The sequence below is a fragment of the Trachypithecus francoisi genome, unplaced genomic scaffold, assembly GCF_009764315.1.
Source record: "Trachypithecus francoisi isolate TF-2019V2 unplaced genomic scaffold, Tfra_2.0 Lachesis_group11, whole genome shotgun sequence".
Taxonomy (NCBI): Eukaryota; Metazoa; Chordata; class Mammalia; order Primates; family Cercopithecidae; genus Trachypithecus; species Trachypithecus francoisi.
The window spans coordinates 117266056-117284761 of NW_022681456.1; the positions used below are offsets into that span (position 1 = coordinate 117266056).

At 45.5% G+C, this 18706-nt stretch overlaps 1 long non-coding RNA gene across 1 annotated transcript in view; it reads left to right on the forward strand.

Annotated features, from left to right (window-relative positions):
* Nucleotides 1-10787: 10787 nt before the first annotated feature.
* Nucleotides 10788-18706, forward strand: part of LOC117090479 — a 62001-nt gene continuing 54082 nt past the window's right edge. The window contains exon 1 of the long non-coding RNA XR_004440028.1: nucleotides 10788-11535. This is a non-coding gene — a long non-coding RNA (uncharacterized LOC117090479). The remainder of the gene's footprint in view (nucleotides 11536-18706) is intronic.

Genomic DNA, 18706 nt, shown 5'->3' on the forward strand with positions numbered 1-18706 from the left:
AGATGGGGTTTCACCAAGATGGCCAGGCTGGTCTCAAACTCCTGACCTCGTGATCCACTCGCCTCTGCCTCCCAAAGTGCTGGGATATAGGCGTGAGCCACCACTCCCAGCCCACAGCTTGGTTTTATACATTTTGGGGAGACATGAGACATCAATCAACATACATAGGAAAAGGCGGGGCCACTGGCCAAAAAGCAAAAGCAGGGAGGAGGCTTTCAGGTCATAGGTAGAGAAGAGACAAATGGTTGCATTCTTTTGAGTTTCGAATTAGCCTTTCCAAAGTAGGCAATGAGATATGCATTGATCTCAGTGAGCAGAGGGATGACTTTGAATACAATGGGAGGCAACTTTGCCCTAAACAGTTCCCAGCTTGACTTTTCCCCTTAGCTTAATGGTTTTTGAGATCCCAAGATTTATTTTCCTTTCACGTTTTCAACCTTCATTCTCACACTTCTGTGCTCTGCTGTGTGTTAGATTCTCTATTCTACATTTACAAACATTTACAAACTACATTTACAAACTGTATTCTACATTACAAACTTTTGGTCAGATTCTGCCAATGGAAGGAGATTAAAAGGCAGCAGGGAGGGAATTGTGACTCTCTTTTTCTAGTTTTGAGCAGTTGAAAAAGCAGCTGTTTCCAGCAGTTCCAGCACTACACACCAGTGATAAAAGAACAGAGGCGGCAATAGCACTGATGGCAGAGGCAATGTAAGAAAGCAAACATATATCTCAGTCCTGGGCCCAGTACAAACACATTCCTCCATATATCTCAGTCCTGGGCCCAGTACAAACATTCCTCCATTTGTCTCAACTTCCTGGGCCCAGTGCAAACATTCCTCCATTTGTCTCAACTTCCTGGGCCCAGTGCAAACATTCCTCCATTTGTCTCAACTTCCTGGGCCCAGTGCAAACATTCCTCCATTTGTCTCAACTTTAGAAAAACACCACCTGGAGAGTCCCCGATAAGGTCACAACCGTTTGTGGAGTGGTTTTACCGAAAGCGCGGGAACCAATAAAAAAACTGCTAAATGTATAACTTAAAATGTTAACCAATTGTAATGCTGTCACCCAAAGAATTCCCTTGTTTCTCTGTAACCTTACATATCCTGTTTACATCGGGCTATAAAAAGCGAGCACATGCATCGTTCGGGGCCCTCTTGTATGCTGTGGAGCAGAGGGACCAAGTTCGAACTTGCAGTAAAGATCCTTGCCGCTTGGCTTTGACTCTGGACTCTGGTGGTCTTCTTCGGGGAATAAACGGTCTGGGCACAACATCAACATTAGTAGTGAAGTCTGGGGCAGATGAAGCCACAGGGACTCCAACAGCAGCCTGCATTTGCAGGCTCCTGGGCTCCAGTTCAGGTAGCTGGGCTTCACAGAAGCCTTAGCTGCACACACCCTTGGCCTCTGCTCAGTGATTTTGCTTCCCCAGTCTAGAAATGGTTAGCAGTAGCTACTCATTGAGTAAGCTTCTCACCCTCTCTGGGCTTTCCAACATTAACTCATTTATTTATTTAAATCTCTACTGGTTGAAATGCCTGGAGTGGGTTTTTATCCTCCTTAATTGCATAATGAATGATAGACTCCTTTCTTGGTGAAATCCAGTTAAAATTCCACCATAGTAGAATCTCAGGGTATCTTTCTTTGTTTTGTTTTACTTGAAATATAAAGGAACAAGTTTCCCTCTTACTTCTTTGGGAAGATATCTGCCTTAGAGAAAAAAACCACTGACAGTGGATTTGCATAGATTATTCATTCTCCCTGAGCACAGATATGCAAATATATTCCAAGAAGGGGCTTGGTGACCTTGATCTACTCTATTTAAGATTCATAGCAGCCAGGTGAGGTGGCTCACGCCTGTAATCCCAGCACTTTGGGAGGCCGAGGCAGGCGGATCACGAGGTCAGGAGATTGAGACCATCCTTGCTAACACGGTGAAACTCTTGAATCTGGGAGGCAGAGGTTGCAGTGAGCCAAGATCCTGCCACTGCACTCCAACCTGGGCGACAGAGTGAGACTCTGTCTCAGAAAAAGAAAAAAAAAAAAAGAATAATAGTCCTGGCTGGGCGCGGTAGCTCATGCCTGTAATCCCAGCACTTTGGGAGGCCGAGGCAGGCAGATCACAAACTCAGGAGTTCGAGACCAGCCTGGCCATTTGGTGAAACCACGTCTCTATTAAAAATACAAAAAAATTAGCCAGGCGTGGTGGCGGGTGCCTGTAGTGCCAGCTACTTGGGAGGTGGAGGTTGCAGGGAGCTGAGATCACACCACTGCACTCCAGTCTGGATGACAGAGCTAGGCTCGGTCTTAAAAAAAAAAAAAAAAGTCCTTTGGGTAGGCAATAGTCCCAGCTACTCTGGAGGCTAAGATGAGAATATCCCTGGAGCCCAGGTGTTGGAGGCTACAGGGAGCTATGATCACACCACTGTATTTTAGCCTGGATGACAGAGTGAATAACAATCCTGATATTTTAGTACTCTTTGTTTATAAATTTAAAAAACATAAATAACAGAATAAGAAATTAGAAAATAATAATTACATGACCAGGACCAAACTTCACATAGAGACCTTCCAAAATATCTCACAAAATATACGTTTTTCCCAATGAGCAATCTGAGATGTGGTGAAGGGTCTGTGAAGGTAAATGAATACCTATCATCCTCAAACACAAGGCTCCTTCTGCATCAAGGCGTATTTTGCACTAGCATGGAAGCACTGTATTTTTGTTTGTTTATTTGTTTGTTTTTGAGACAGAGTTTCGCTCTTGTCGCCCAGGCTGGAGTGCAATGGTGCAATCTCGGCTCATTACAACCTCCACCTCCCGGGTTCAAGCAATTCTCCTGCCTCATCCTCCCATGTAGCTGGGATTACAGGCTCCCACCACCACGCCTGGTTAATTTTTGTATTTTGTAGTAGAGACAGGGCTTCACCATGTTGACCAGGTCAGCTGGTCACGAACTCCTGACCTCAAGTTATCTGCCTGCCTCAGCCTCCCAGAGTGCTGGGATTACAGGTGTCAGCCACCATGCCCAGCCCTTTTGTTTTTTTCAAGTACTTCTTTTTTTTTTTTTGAGACAGAGTCTGGCTCTGTCTCCCAGGCTGGAGTTTGGTGGCACGATCTCGCTCATTGCAACCTCCGCTTCCCGGGTTCAAGCAATTCTCTTGCCTCAGCCTCCCGAGTAGCTGGGATTACAGGCGAGTACCACCACACCCAGCTAATTTTTATGTTATAAGTAGAGACGGGGTTTCTCCATGTTGATCAGGCTGATCTTGAACTCCCAACCTCAGGTGATCCGCCCGCCTTGGCCTCTCAAAGTGTTGGGATTACAGGTGTGAGCCACTGCGCCCATCCTTCACTGAATGACTATTGATTGAAGACATTAACATTGATTTCATTAATAAAAATAAAAACACCTCCATAGTACCTTCTCTGTATGGTTGTCTTCTAAAAGGATATTAGCCAAATGTAGTGGCTCAGACCTGTAATCCCAGCACTTTGGGAGGCCTGAGCTCAGGAGTTCAAGACCAACCTGGACAACATAGTAAGACCCTGTGCCTATAATTTTTTTTCTTTTAATTTGCCAGGCATGGTGTTGTGTGCCTGCCATCCCAGTTACTTAAGAGGCTTAGGTGGGAGATCCCTTAAACCAGGAGTTTGAGGCTGCTGTAAAATGTGATCACACCACTGTACTCCAGCCTGGGCGACACATTCTGTCTCAAAAATAAATAAATAAATAAACAAATATCAATAAAAGCATATTAACTCATTTGTGAATTTAAATTATCATCACCAACCATACCCTATTTTACAGTTGAAAAAACTAAGGCACAAAAAAATTATTTAAAATGTTATCTGGTGGGCCGGGCACGGTGGCTCAAGCCTGTAATCCCAGCACTTTGGGAGGCCGAGACGGGTGGATCGCGAGGTCAGGAGATCGAGACCATCCTGGCTGACACGGCGAAACCCCGTCTCTACTAAAAAATACAAAAAAAAACTAGCCAGGCGAGGTGGCGGGCGCCTGTAGTCCCAGCTACTCGGGAGGCTGAGGCAGGAGAATGGCGTAAACCCGGGAGGCGGAGCTTGCAGTGAGCTGAGATCCAGGCCACTGCACTCCAGCCTGGGCGACTGCGAGACTCCGTCTCAAAAAAAAAAAAAAAAAAAAATGTATCTGGTGGCTGGGCACAATAGTTCGCGCCTATAATCTCAGCACTTTAGGAGGCTGGCTAATTTTGTATTTTTAGTAGAGATGGGGCTTCTCCATGTTGTTCAGGCTAGTCTCAAACTTCCAACCTCAGGTGATTCGCCTGCCTTGGCCCCACAAAGTGCTGGGATTATAGGTGTGAGCCACCACGCCTGACCACACCAAAGGTTTTTTTTTTTTTTTTTTTTTTTGAGACGGAGTCTTGCTCTGCCACCCAGGCTGGAGTGCAGTGGCCGGATCTCAGCTCACTGCAAGCTCCGCCTCCCGGGTTTACGCCATTCTCCTGCCTCAGCCTCCCGAGTAGCTGGGACTACAGGCGCCCGCCTTGTTGCCCGGCTAGTTTTTTGTATTTTTAAGTAGAGACAGGGTTTCACCGTATTAGCCAGGATGGTCTCCATCTCCTGACCTCGTGATCCGCCCCCCTCGGCCTCCCAAAGTGTGGGATTACAGGCTTGAGCCACCGCGCCCGGCCCAAAGGTTTTTTAAAATCAACAAATTATTTGGAAATTATTAGAATAATTTTTTTTTAATTGCACAAAACTTTTATCATATGGTAAGCAGTTTTATACACACACGTATAATTATATATGTAATTGAATAAGCAGTTTTATACATATGTAATTTAAATAATTTAGAAATGGAGATCATATTTTTCAAATGTTTACATTTATATATTGATATCTAGGTGAATTTACAATATGTATTGTGGATTAGATACATTGATTTCATTCCCTAGAGGAAATAGAAGCAAGCCCCATTCAAACAGACTGAAATGGTAAGGGAAGAAATGTGTTTTTTTTTTCACATAACTATAAGTAGTCCAGCATAGGTTCCAGGCATGGTAAGATCAGTGGCTCAGTGACGTCATCAAAATTCTTTCCATATGTGTTCTGCTTTCCTCTCTGTGAGTGTTTACCCTCAGGCTAGATCCTCTTGTTACTTAATATGGCAACAGCACTTCCTGCTGTCATATCTGTGGTGGTTTAAAATATGTCCATGAAGGCCGGGCGCGGTAGCTCAAGCCTGTAATCCCAGCACTTTGGGAGGCCGAGACGGGCGGATCACGAGGTCAGGAGATCGAGACCATCCTGGCTAACATGGTGAAACCCCGTCTCTACTAAAAAAATACAAAAAACTAGCCGGGCGAGGTGGTGGGCGCCTGTAGTCCCAGCTACTCGGGAGGCTGAGGCAGGAGAATGGCGTAAACCTGGGAGGCGGAGCTTGCAGTGAGCTGAGATTCAGCCACTGCACTCCAGCCCGGGCCACAGAGCGAGACTCCATCTCAAAAAAAAAAAAAAAAAAAAAAAAAAGTCCATGAATTCCTTACTATTCCTCCTTCCCTGCAAAAGTGTAGCCTAATTCCCCTCCTCTTAAATGTGTGCTAGACTTAGTGACTTCCTTTAATGAATAAAATGAAATAGAAATGATAGTGTGTTGTTCCTAACATTAGGATATAAAATATAATGGTTTCCTCCTGTTCTTTTTGTTGGGATCACTCTGGGGAAAGCCAGTTACCATGAGAGGAGGACATTCAAGTAACCCCATGGAGTGGATCCACAGGGTAAGTAACTGTGGTCTTCTACTAAGAGCCAGCAATAAACTGAGAACTTATGCCAACAGCCATATAAGCCATCTTGGAAGTATATTCCCTAACCCCAATCAAGCCTTCAGATTAATGCAGCCCTGGCAAATGTCTGGAATGGAACCTCATGTGAGAATCTGAGCCAGAACTGTCCAGCTAAGCTGCTCCTGAATTCCTGACTCACAGAACTGTGAGATAATAAAATAATTGTCATAAAAACATCCAGAGGGAGAACGGTACATCCTTTCTCTCTCTCTCTCTCTCTCTCTCTCTCTCTCTCTGAGAAACTGCTAAGACTTTGTGGCAAACGTATTAAACCAGTTAGTGATTAGGAACTAATATTACCATGATTCTTATACTGAACCACCCTGTGGAGCTGGAGCTGGAGTCAGTGTCTTCTGAAGCCTAGGACTGTGTAGAAGACACAGCTTCTGATGGGAAGAAATGAGGGTACAGAAACAGATATCGACAGGTGACTAATCAAGATAATCTAGGTTGTACTGTATAACAAATATCCACCAATTCTCTCAATGGCTTAACACACCAAAGGTTGTTTCTTTCTCTTACTGCATGTCTAATGTGCCTTGGCAAGGAGACCTTGGCTCAAAGAGGTTTCAACTCAACACTTGCTTCCTTGATCTCTCCAACAGTAACACATTGTTTATTAGATCTTAAAGCTTTTTCCTGGAAGTTACACATATCATATTACCTCCTCTTTTACCTTATTGACAGAAGGTCTAATTTCAAAGAAGTCAGGTAACACACTATTACACTGTGACCAGAAACTGATTTTTTTTTTTTTTTTTGAGACAGTCTCACTCTGTCGCCCAGGCTGGAGTGTAGTGGCACAATCTCGGCTCACTACAACCTCTGCCTCCTGGGTTCAAGTGATTCCTGCCTCAGCCTCCTGAGTAGCTGAGTCTACAGGCGTATGCCACCACGCCCGACCAATTTTTGTAGTTTTTAGTAGAGACGGGGTTTCACCATATTGGCCAGGCTGGTCTCAAACTCCTGAGCTTGTGATCCCCCTGCCTTAGCCACCCAAAGTGCTGGGATTACAGGGGTGAACCACCATACCCGGTCTGAAAACTGAAATATTTTAACATCACTGATGAGTACCAGCAAGGGAAAATCAGGGTTTGGATCTGGGTGTGGTGGCTCACGCCTGTCATCCCAACACTTTGAGAGGCTGAAGTGAGTAGATAACTTGAGCCAGGAGTTCGAGACCATCTGAGCAACGTGGCAAGACCCTGTCTCTACCCAAAAAATAGAAAAATTACCCAGGCATGGTGGCACATGCCTGTAGTCCCAGCTACTGTGGAGGCTGAAGTGGGAGGATTGTGTAAGCCTGAGAGGCAACTGCAGTGAGTTGTGATTACACCACTGCACTCCAGCCTAGGCAACAGAGCCAGATCCTGTTTCAAAAAAAAGAAGAGAAAAGAAACAAAGAAAAGAAAATCAAGGTCTGGAAAATGTGCTTACTAAGGGACTGGAAATTGGGATGTTACAGTAACAACAAACTTTCTCTACTTCAGCCCCTGCAAGTCCCGTATCTCTTAAGGACTGTCTCTCTCTTCTTTTGCCCTTTAGGAGTTGAAGTGGGAGGCCGAGGCGGGTGGATCACGAGGTCAGGAGATCGAGACCATCCTGGCTAACACGGTGAAACCCCGTCTCTACTAAAAATACAAAAAATTAGCCGGGCGTGGTGGCAGGCGCCTGTAGTCCCAGCTGCTCGGGAGGCTGAGGCAGGAGAATGGGGTGAACCTGGAAGGCAGAACTTACAGTGAGCCACTGCACTCCAGCCTGGGCAACAGAGTGAGACTCCACCTCAAAAAAAAAAAAAAAAAAGAAAAAAAAAAGAGTTGAAGTGGTTAAATAGATTGGATGTTAGGGTATGTGGTACAGGGATAAGTCCTAGCTTAATTGCTGCTAGATCTTAGCCTAGCATGTGTGAACAGGTCTTAGCAGACTACTTGAAAACTTTAGTGAAAACATTAGTACTGACTCATGATCATGTATCTAATAACTACTCTTCTGATATTAGGTCCATAATGTGTAGTTTTGCTAATAATTCTAAAGTTATAAATAATATGTTGAAATTTTAAAGTGCTTTGGATGTTGAAATCTGCATATCAATAGCTCACCTTTTCTCAGGGTTTTCGTGCTTGTGGCTTAGTTATTATCCTGATAGGATGCTTGGACGCTTCTGGTAAGGAAACAGATCAATTCTCCTGCTGGGCTAGTCCACCTGTTTCAGGTCCTGAAAAGCTACTGACCTAGTGGACTTCAGACTCCTTGCTTTGTCTTAGCGTCTGAGTTCTTTTATTTCTGACTGGTAGCTGACCTGTTTGTTAATACATCTGGAATGAAGTCTTTTTCTGGCCGGGCGCGGTGGCTCACGCCTGTAATCCCAGCCCTTTGGGAGGCCAAGGTGGGGGAATCATGAGGTCAGGAATTTAAGAGGAGTCTGGCCAACATGGTGAAACCCCGTTTCTACTAAAAATACAAAAAATTAGCTGGGTGTAGTGGCGGGTGCCCGTAATCCCAGCTACTCCGGAGGCTGAGGCAGGAGAATCTCTTGAACCTGGGAGACAGAGGTTGCAGTAAGCCGAGATCAGCGCCCCTGCACTCCAGCCCAGTGACAGAGTAAGACTGTCTAAAAAAAAAAAAAAAAAAAAAAAAAAGAGGCCAGGCGCCGTGGCTCACACCTGAAATCCCAGCACTTTGGGAGGCCCAGGCAGATGGATCACGAGGTCAGGAGTAGAGACCATCCTTGCTAACATGGTGAAACTCCGTCTCTACTAAAAATACAAAAAATTAGCCGGGCGTGGTGGCAGGCGCCTGTAGTCCCAGCTGCTCGGGAGGCTGAGGCAGGAGAATGGGGTGAACCTGGAAGGCAGAACTTACAGTGAGCCACTGCACTCCAGCCTGGGCAACAGAGTGAGACTCCACCTCAAAAAAAAAAAAAAAAAAAAGAAAAAAAAAAGAGTTGAAGTGGTTAAATAGATTGGATGTTAGGGTATGTGGTACAGGGATAAGTCCTAGCTTAATTGCTGCTAGATCTTAGCCTAGCATGTGTGAACAGGTCTTAGCAGACTACTTGAAAACTTTAGTGAAAACATTAGTACTGACTCATGATCATGTATCTAATAACTACTCTTCTGATATTAGGTCCAATAATGTGTAGTTTTGCTAATAATTCTAAAGTTATAAATAATATGTTGAAATTTTAAAGTGCTTTGGATGTTGAAATCTGCATATCAATAGCTCACCTTTTCTCAGGGTTTTCGTGCTTGTGGCTTAGTTATTATCCTGATAGGATGCTTGGACGCTTCTGGGTAAGGAAACAGATCAATTCTCCTGCTGGGCTAGTCCACCTGTTTCAGGTCCTGAAAAGCTACTGACCTAGTGGACTTCAGACTCCTTGCTTTGTCTTAGCGTCTGAGTTCTTTTATTTCTGACTGGTAGCTGACCTGTTTGTTAATACATCTGGAATGAAGTCTTTTTCTGGCCGGGCGCGGTGGCTCACGCCTGTAATCCCAGCCCTTGGGAGGCCAAGGTGGGGAATCATGAGGTCAGGAATTTAAGAGGAGTCTGGCCAACATGGTGAAACCCCGTTTCTACTAAAAATACAAAAAATTAGCTGGGTGTAGTGGCGGGTGCCCGTAATCCCAGCTACTCCGGAGGCTGAGGCAGGAGAATCTCTTGAACCTGGGAGACAGAGGTTGCAGTAAGCCGAGATCAGCGCCCCTGCACTCCAGCCCAGTGACAGAGTAAGACTGTCTAAAAAAAAAAAAAAAAAAAAAAAAAGAGGCCAGGCGCCGTGGCTCACACCTGAAATCCCAGCACTTTGGGAGGCCCAGGCAGATGGATCACGAGGTCAGGAGTAGAGACCATCCTTGCTAACATGGTGAAACTCCGTCTCTACTAAAAATACAAAAAATTAGCCGAGCATGGTGTCGGGCGCCTGTAGTCCCAGCTACTCGGGAGGCTGAGGCAGGAGAATGGCGTGAACCCGGGAGGCGGAGCTTGCAGTGAGCCGAGATCGCGCCACTACACTCCAGCCTGGGCCACAGAGCAAGACTCAGTCTAAAAAAAAAAAAAAAGAAAGAAAGAAAAAAGAAAATTCTGTTTCTCTGATTGCTAGCTCTGGTATTATTCTGGCTAACTCCATCTCATTTCTCAGCTCTTTCTGAGAAACTCACTGGCTATATCTCACTCCACTCAACCTTACTGTTTTTCATGTCCCTCTTCTCCCATATCACATCCTCTTTTTCCTATCCTTATAAAGCATATGCCATATCACTCTGGAATAACTGACTTCCTGTGTATCTTCCCAGCCTGCAAGCTCTTTGAAAGTACGTTCCATGCTTTACGTGATTTTTAAAATTCACATGCACAGTGTAGCCAATAGTACCATATTGCCTGGTTGTTAGGAAGTTTTCAGTGAATGTTGAATTAATGTTGAATACAATAATCAAACTTTGGGGAGGAAGATTATAACAATGTAAGAGTCTTTAAAAATTCACTACAAAGATCCATTAATGTGACTTCCTAAAGCGGGGTAAATTAACTCTACTGAACTGTAAGTATCTGCCAGGCACGGTGACTCACGCCTGTAATCCCAGCACTTTGGGAAACCGATGCGGGTGGATCACGAGGTCAGGAGTTCAAGACCAGCCTGACCAATATGGTGAAACCTCGTCTCTACTAAAAATACAAAAAATATCAGCCCAGCGTGGTGGCATGTGCCTGTAGTCCCGGCTACTCGGGAGGCTGACGCAGGAGAATCACTTGAACCGGGGAGGCAGAGGTTGCAGTGAGCCGAGATCGTGCTATTGTACTCCAGCCTGGTGACTGAGCGAAACTCCGTCAAAAAAAATGTCTGTGGGATGGACAACATATTTAGGCCTTAATTTAATATCGATAGTTCATCCAATTAACTCCTTCCAAGGCTTCTCTGGCAGTGGTTCTCAACTTAGTCCCTGGGAGTGGAAGATGGGCAGGGAACGCATTTCTTATCACCAAGTGACCTTAGGGCAACAAAATCTCTAGCGTAGACTGGGAAGTGTGCCACCTATGACTTCCCCAGTGATGAGGGGCCCTCCCTCCTTCATCACTGCACAAAGGGACTGATGCAAAGGTTTAGGTCTAGTTATTTTGGCTTTTCCGATTTTGTCATGAATTGGCCTTCTCGGGGACACCCAGACACAGAGAGCAGAACTTTTATTGCCACAAGGTAGCTGAACTCTTAACCTTTCTGGTTTATGTAACTATTTAAAAATGACATTATTTGTAAGTGTGGACATTTATGGAAAATCGTCGGTTGTTAGGCATAAAGTAACTGCTGTTGTTCTGGTCTTGCAGGTGTGGGCTGACTACCGCGATGCTACCCTTATCTTTAAGGGCTGTCACACCCTAGCTCAGAGGGAGCAAGGGACAACCTTCAATGCGCAGGGTGTAGTCAGGCTGTAGATCATGTGTAAGCCTGGAGGAGTACAGTCACCAGCTGGTTCACTGTCTTCCTTGCAGCCCACTTAGCAGTAGTTTCAGAACGCGCTGGAGGAGGCTTGCGGGGGTGGGGCTGGAATGCCTCCTGCATTCCTCCTCGCCGCTTCCTCCTGGCTGCGTTTGCGGGTGCGGGGGAGGGGCGAGCGCAGGGAACAGAGCGCAGCGGCTGAGTCCAGCCAGCGTTGGTGGCTCCCAAGGCCCCGAGCACGTGGACACCAACTCTCTTCACATTATCTGGTAGGTTTATGACAAAGAAGGCAAAGGCGGGGCCTCCTTCACAAAGCCTTCTAAAAGACTCCCAGGTTTTCAAATTATAGTTTTGCAGAGGTCAAGTTTATTCATGCTTACTAGTCTCTCATCTATAAAATGGGGATAAAAGAAAAATTACAGCAAATATTATTCAGAAAAAGGAACCTTGCCTAACAATACAGCGTTCATTTCCTGTGAAGAGTGGAGAGGAACTAAGTAATTGCACTTTGTTGATTTTATTTCAGCCAGATAACAAAGAGAGATCTATACAATAAATGTTTCCCCTTTGTTCCCGCCTTGTAGAGCCATTTCTCTACGGAGAAATAATCCACCTTGTGCATTCCCTGGCCCGACAGGCCACGGGGATTATGAAGAGCGAGCTCTCTGGAGCTGTTTTCCTGGTTACAGACATTGTTCTGGAAAGCAGGCTGGGTTGCCATGGTGACGACTCCCGGGGGCCTCGCCCTGCCCCTCTCCACCCAGCTTGCTTGTGCTGCCTGCTGGTACCCCGCCAGGCCCGATTTCAAATGTTCCTCCCCGCACAGCACGGAAATGGCAGGGAAATTCTAAACTCTTTTTCCCAGATGGCCTCTGAGGCCGAAAGGCAGGAAAAAAAAAAAAAAAAAAAAAAATCCCTGTCAGACCGTTCTGAATTGTCCTTGAAAAAAACAGTCATTAGATTGAAAGCTTGTTGAAGGCAGGAACCAACCATGTTCTCATCACTGAACCAATTCTTTCCCTGTCACTATGACCATCTTCCCCCAGCCGGAAGTAGGCTGACACGTAGTAGGATCTGAAAAAGGGTTTATAACCCGTTGCCAGTGAGGTGGCGGGTATAGCATCAGCTTAGATGAATGGATTTTGGAGCCACAATCTTTGCCTGCCACATTAGAGATGTGTAACGTTGGTAAAGTACCAAATCATTCCAAACTTCATTTTCCTCATCTCTGAAATGGGGACATTAATTCCTAACTCGGAAATGTGTGGTGTGTATGTTATAATTTAAGATATGAAACACTTGGTACTGCCTGGTTTATAGTGAGCTCTCAGTATTATGGTTATTACTTTTTTTTTAAAATTTATTTTTGTTTTAAATTTTTTGAGATGGAGTCTCACTCTGTTGCCCAGGCTGGAGTGCCGTAGTGCAATCTCAGCTCACTGCAACCTCTGCCTCTCTGGTTCAAGCATTCCCTGCCTCAGCTTCCCGAGTATCTGGGATTACAGGCGAACACCACCACGCCCAGCTAGTTTTTGTAATTTTTTTTAGTAGAGACTGAGTTTCACCATGTTGGCCAGACTGGTCTCAAACTCCTGACCTCAGGCAATCTGCTCGCCTTGAACTCCCAAAATTCTGGGATTACAGGCGTGAGGCGCCACACCCGGTGGTTATTACTGTTATTATCCTTTCCAGCCTACTGCATCTTCATGTGGGGCAATTCATTGTCCCCTACCAAAAAAGAAACAAATCCTAAAAAAAAGACCTAGCAGAATCCCCAGCAGTCCAGGTTTAATAGTGAGTGAAATGGACGTAGAAGAGCTTCATGAGTTACTTACTTGTGTAATAAACATTAATTAGAAAATGTCAGCAACATTTTTCGTGTGTTTGATTTTCGCACATTAATAATGCAGAGTGGATTGTGTTCCAATTTTTCATCTATGTATCTATGGTAAAAGGAATAAAATAGCATTTTCACATCTTTCAGCTGACCTTCTTCCTTTTCCCTTCCCCAGTCTCTTAGGAGTATTTCTGAAACCTACAGCCCTGCTTGTAATTGAGCCTGTGCATGGGAGAGCTGTAAGCTCCATGCCCTGCCCCCCAGCTCGCACCAGGGCTGACTTCCAGTCAGAGAAGCCCTGGGTCTGAAGGCACTTAATTAGTGCCTCTGGAAGATTCTAAACATCTTTGGACACTTAGGGGAGAGGGAATTTACACACACATAGTGTCCCACCAGGCCGTCCTGGACTTTGTGTAGAACTCCTAGGAATTTTTGGTGGGGAAGGGCTGTACTGGTTCGGGAAGGTTCTGAGCCAAACTTGGCCGCAGGCAGTGCACACCCTCCACAGCTGTAGACCACAGTTCGGTCTACTAGAGAGTGTTAGAGGAGCCATTTCAGGGTGGGACTGATCAGATCTTGGGAGCTTCTGGCACTTGGGGGAGGGGAGCGGAGGACAGGATTATCATTCCATTGTTACCTAATACTGCTGTGTCTCTTAGTTGAGAAAGGCATGTACGGCTTGTATGTATTTCTGGACGCAGGTGAAAAGAGAATGTTGACAGTATTGGGTATGGCTACTGCCATTTCATGCATAGAGCTGAAGGAGGTCTGATAATTACTTGTACAAGTGCCACTTGTATGTGGGGCACTCCCACAAAGCCTATGTTCAGTGTATTTTGAGGTTGTGCAATAATGCAGCAAAGCTATTGGAAAGGTGGTGTGAACTGCAGGGTGTGAAGTGCTGTTCCCTCTCCTTCAGACCCTCTCGCACATTTCTCCCCCTCCCCCCCACCAGGCACACGAATTAAAGTACGGGAGACACATAATCCTCCCCTCCCCCAACATTGCAGCCAGCTTTCTCTGAAAACTGATACCCTGAGGCCCTTTTTCCCTTACCAGCCACAATTAGGAGCAGCAAGACAGAAAATGCGGACTGGATTATGGCACAGAGACAGTGCTGTGTGATTTCTCTTTCTGGAAGAGGCCACTGTCCATGCTCCAGGCCCTATATTTTATCTGACTTTGCCACTACAGGAAGCAGCTTTAGGCTCCAGCGAGTCCAGGCCAAATCCAGTTCTTTCTGTGAAGTCCATGCTGGATTTTCTGTTTCACCCTAGTGAAGTCTCTGCCGAGGCTGTTGTTCTCAATCCAGCTCAGAAACTGGCTCAAACCGCCCTGAACTGGATTTGGTGGCTGTTGAGACACAGTTTCTGCCTCTTTGTTAGGGCGGATCCGGCCTCATTCGCGCTTCAGTTTCCCTCCCTCCTGTTTTCCCAGAGTCATCTACAGCCATTCCCCTCCCCCGGCCTCTCCAGTTTGGCATTTCTTTTTTTTTACCCTTCCCTGGGCCAAGACCCCATAAAGCAGATTAAATTCTTTAATAAAAAAGTGGATTTAGATTGTAAACCTTCTGCTTTTATTACATTAAGTTCAGCTTTCCTCAAAGTTGTTATCTAACCAGTTGACATGGTGCCCTTAAAATCTTGGCTCGCATCCCAACCTAGAAATAACTTTAATTTTCACTCTGGATGGGAATAACTTTAAATTTCCCATCAAAGACTGAAGGGCTTTGGTGTAGTACATTGTTCATTTCCGTTTTGTAACCATATTTGAATTAAAACAATTTATTCATTCCTTTGCTGAGAAGTGACAAACATAGTATGTATAGAATTTTTAAAAGTCACCTATACTGGCTTGTCTATTGTAACTGTGCAATTCCTAGAGGAAGAACTAAAGGATTGGGATGTTTTTGGTTTTCGAACCTGTAATTGTAACCCTGAATCCGAGTCTATGAATTGTACAGTGACGAAGGCTGTTGGGGGAACGCATGGGGACAATTCCTGACAGAATGCCGGTGGACACAAAACTGGGAATGTGACGAAATAAGGAGGATACAACAGGCCTGGGCTTTTGCAAGTTCTCTTTATAGAAAATTTAAGTATTTCTTACGTTTTGGAACTAGATAGAGGTGACGGTTCCATAACACTGTGAATGAGGTAAATGCCACTTAATTGCACACTTTAAAAGGGCTAGTTTTATGTTATGTGGATTTTGCTTCAATAAAAAAAGGGGCTTTGTTTCAAGAATTTCTCATTTTCTTTTTGTGTTTTTTGAAAATTCAGAGAAGAGACAGATAATAAGCAACCCTAATCTGGGTGTGGCTTCGTTGGGTGCTTCACGACTCTCTGGTCTCCCTCTGCTGGCCAAACTGCGCAACATGTCACCATGTCCCTAGGCCTCTTGAGAATGTCTCAATTTTATGTCGAAGCACAAATGCAAGGCTACGTTACTAAGAATCACTCTCCAAACCTGGTTTCATGTTCATTTTATGTGTGCAATGTACTGAAAAAGGAATCACGTTTTGCTTCTATGACGTTACATAGGATTCATTATATATTAACGATTTAAAATTTGCCCCAAAGTCTCAAAACAGAAACAAAACCGTTGTCATTTCCCCTGAGCTTAAAACTAGAGTGAAATTGCTCATTTAAGTGTTTAGTTTCAGTAGAGCATAAAGCCCTGGAAAAAAACCAATTACAACAGTAGATCTGGAAAAGCTATTTTTGTACGCAGGAGGGGAGGAGTTGGCTTTGTCTAGTGAGTCAGTACGCTCAGAAGGATGTGGGTGCAGGTTTGGGCTAAGATAATCTTCAAAATGTACGTTAGAAAGATGTGAATTCATCAGTTGAATTTGTTTTTGTGAGATTTAAGAGTCATAAATGATTGTGGGAAGGCATGCAGTATATACTACATGGGATTTTCCAAAATGTTTGGTATCAAAGGGGATTCAAGAGGGGTAGAGGTCAAGCCATCCAAACTGGCCCTCTGATTCTTAGAGTTGCTTTTAGTTTAGGATCTTAGCATTTTTCACTCCACGTGCTTGAAATCTCCCCACCCCCGCCCCGCCGATATTCCTTCCTCCTTTCACTGTCCCCCGAGTTCCTCCTACCTTCTGGTCAAGATTTGCCTTCCTCAGAGGCCTTCCTGAATGCTTGGTCCAAAGTAAATTCTTTTATCTTCTTATTGTCTTACATGGCAACCTCTTTTTTTCTGTTATAGTATCACTGTAACTTACAATTACATATATTTGTTTTCTTGTATATTGGCTCTCTCCCTTCACTGGCAACTAGCTTTTCAAGTCCCTAAGGCCATGTCTATCTGATCAAAACTGTATAACAAGCACAGGACCTGGCAAAATGTTAGCAAGGAGCAAATATTTGTTGAACAGATGAGTTAAATTCAAATATTATTTCTCTGTTCCCAGTCTACTACTTTCTGGATTCTTCTTTTATACCATATAGTTCTTTTAAGCCTCAGTCTGTTTTCTTTTCTTTTTTTTTTTTTTTTTGTTGAGACGGAGTCTTGCTGTGTCTCCCAGGCCTGAGTGCAGTGGCGCGAACTCAGCTCACTGCAAGCTCTGGCTCACTGCAAGCTCCACCTCCCGGGTTCGCGCCATTCTCCTGCTTCAGCCTCCCCAGCAGCTGGGACTACAGGCGCCTGCCAGCATGCCTGGCTATTGTTTTTTTGTATTTTTAGTAGAGACGGGATTTCAACGTGTTAGCCAGGATGGTCTTGCTCTCCTGACCTCGTGATCTGCCCGCCTTGGCCTCCCAAAGTGCTGGGATTACAGGCGTAAGCCACTGTGCCCAGCCGGCAAGACTCAGTCTATTTTCTTACTCTTGTGAACTTTCAGGAACAACTGATTTATTTCAAGATTTCTCTTTACATAATGAGAGCTACTAAGTAGAATGGAATCTTCACAACTTCTGGGGGGTACCAGAACAGATGCACAGAAAGGGAGTTCCATGGCCATTACCAGCACCTCAGACAAGGGCAGGGTTCAAACAGGGAGGCCTGTGGCAACCCCTCCCCTATGTCATGTCTGGAGCTGAGGGGACAGGGGGAGCTGAGAACAAAGGAAAGAAGAGAAAAGTGGCTGCGGAACAGGCGGGGAGCATGGTCTTCTTGCCCCATCTTCCTCAGGGGTTGCGGGGTACAGAGTTGGTGGTGGCCCATCCCGTCAGGTCTCACTGCCCCTCGGAAGAGGCCACAGTCCTTCAGGTTGTTCTTGATGATCACGTCGGTGATGACATCAAACACGAACTATGTTCTTGGTATCGGTGGCACATGTGAAGTGTGTGTAGATCTCCTTGGTGTCTTTGTGCTTATTCAGGTCCTCAAACTTACTCTGGATGCAGCTGGCTGCCTCATCATACTTGTTGGCCCCCGTGTACTCAGGGAAGCAGATGGTCAGGGGTTGTGTGTGATCTTCTCCTCGAACAGTTCCGTCTTGTTGAGGAAGTAGATGATGGACGTGTCTGTGAACCACTTGTTGCAGACGCTGTCAAACAGCTTTTATCCCCTAAGAAAAGATACGCTAGTCCTGTAATTCTTGAGTCTGTGTTTTCTCATTTGTAGTACTTGATTTTACTCTGAGATGGAATTCAACTTGGGTTTTGGTTTCTGAGTCTGGAGTCATGCACATGGTTCTCCCCTTCCCACCTTTATCAAAACTGTCCCTATCACCAGAGGGAAAGGATTTACCAATTCCTCCTTTAAGAAAGTATCCTGGCGGCCAGGCCCGGTGGATAATGCCTGTAATCCCAGCACTTTGGGAGACTGAGGCAGGTGGATCACCTGAAGGTCAGGAGTTCAAGACCAGCCTGGCCAACATGGAGAAACCCTCATGTCTACTAAAAATACAAAAATTAGCCAGGGGTAGTGGCAGGCGCCTATAATCCCAGCTACTCAGGAGACTGACAGGAGAATTGCTTGAACCCGGGAGGTGGAGGTTGCAGTGAGCTGAGATCATGCCATTGCACTCCAGCCTGGGCAACAGGAGCAAAACTTCATCACACACACACACACACCACACACACACACACACACACACAGGCTGGGCGTGGTGGCTCATGCCTGTAATCCCAGCACTTTGAGAGGCCAAAGCGGGCCGATCATGAGGTCAGGAGATTGAGACCATTCTGGCTAACACAGTGAAACCCTGGGTGGCATGCACCTGTAGTCCCAGCTACCGAGGAGGCTGAGGCCAGAAAATTGCTGGAATCCAAGAGGCAGAGGTTGCGGTGAGCCAAGATTGCGCCACTGTACTCCAGACTGGGTGACAGAGAGAGGCTCTGTATCAAAAAAAAAAAAAAAAAAAAGTATCCTAGCGTGGCGAGGTGGTTCATGCCTATAATTCCAGCACTTTGGGAGGCTGAGGCGGGTAGATAGCTTGAGGTCAGGAGTTTGAGACCAGCCTGGCCAACATGGCGAAACCCTGTCTCTACTAAAAATACAAAAATTAGCTGGCCATGGTGGTAGGTGCCTGTAATTTGAACTACTAGGGAGGGGATGCAGGAGAATCGCTTGAACCCGGGAGGCAGAGGTTGCAGTAAGCTGGGATCGTGCCACTACACTCCAGCCTGGCGACAGAGCAAGACTCT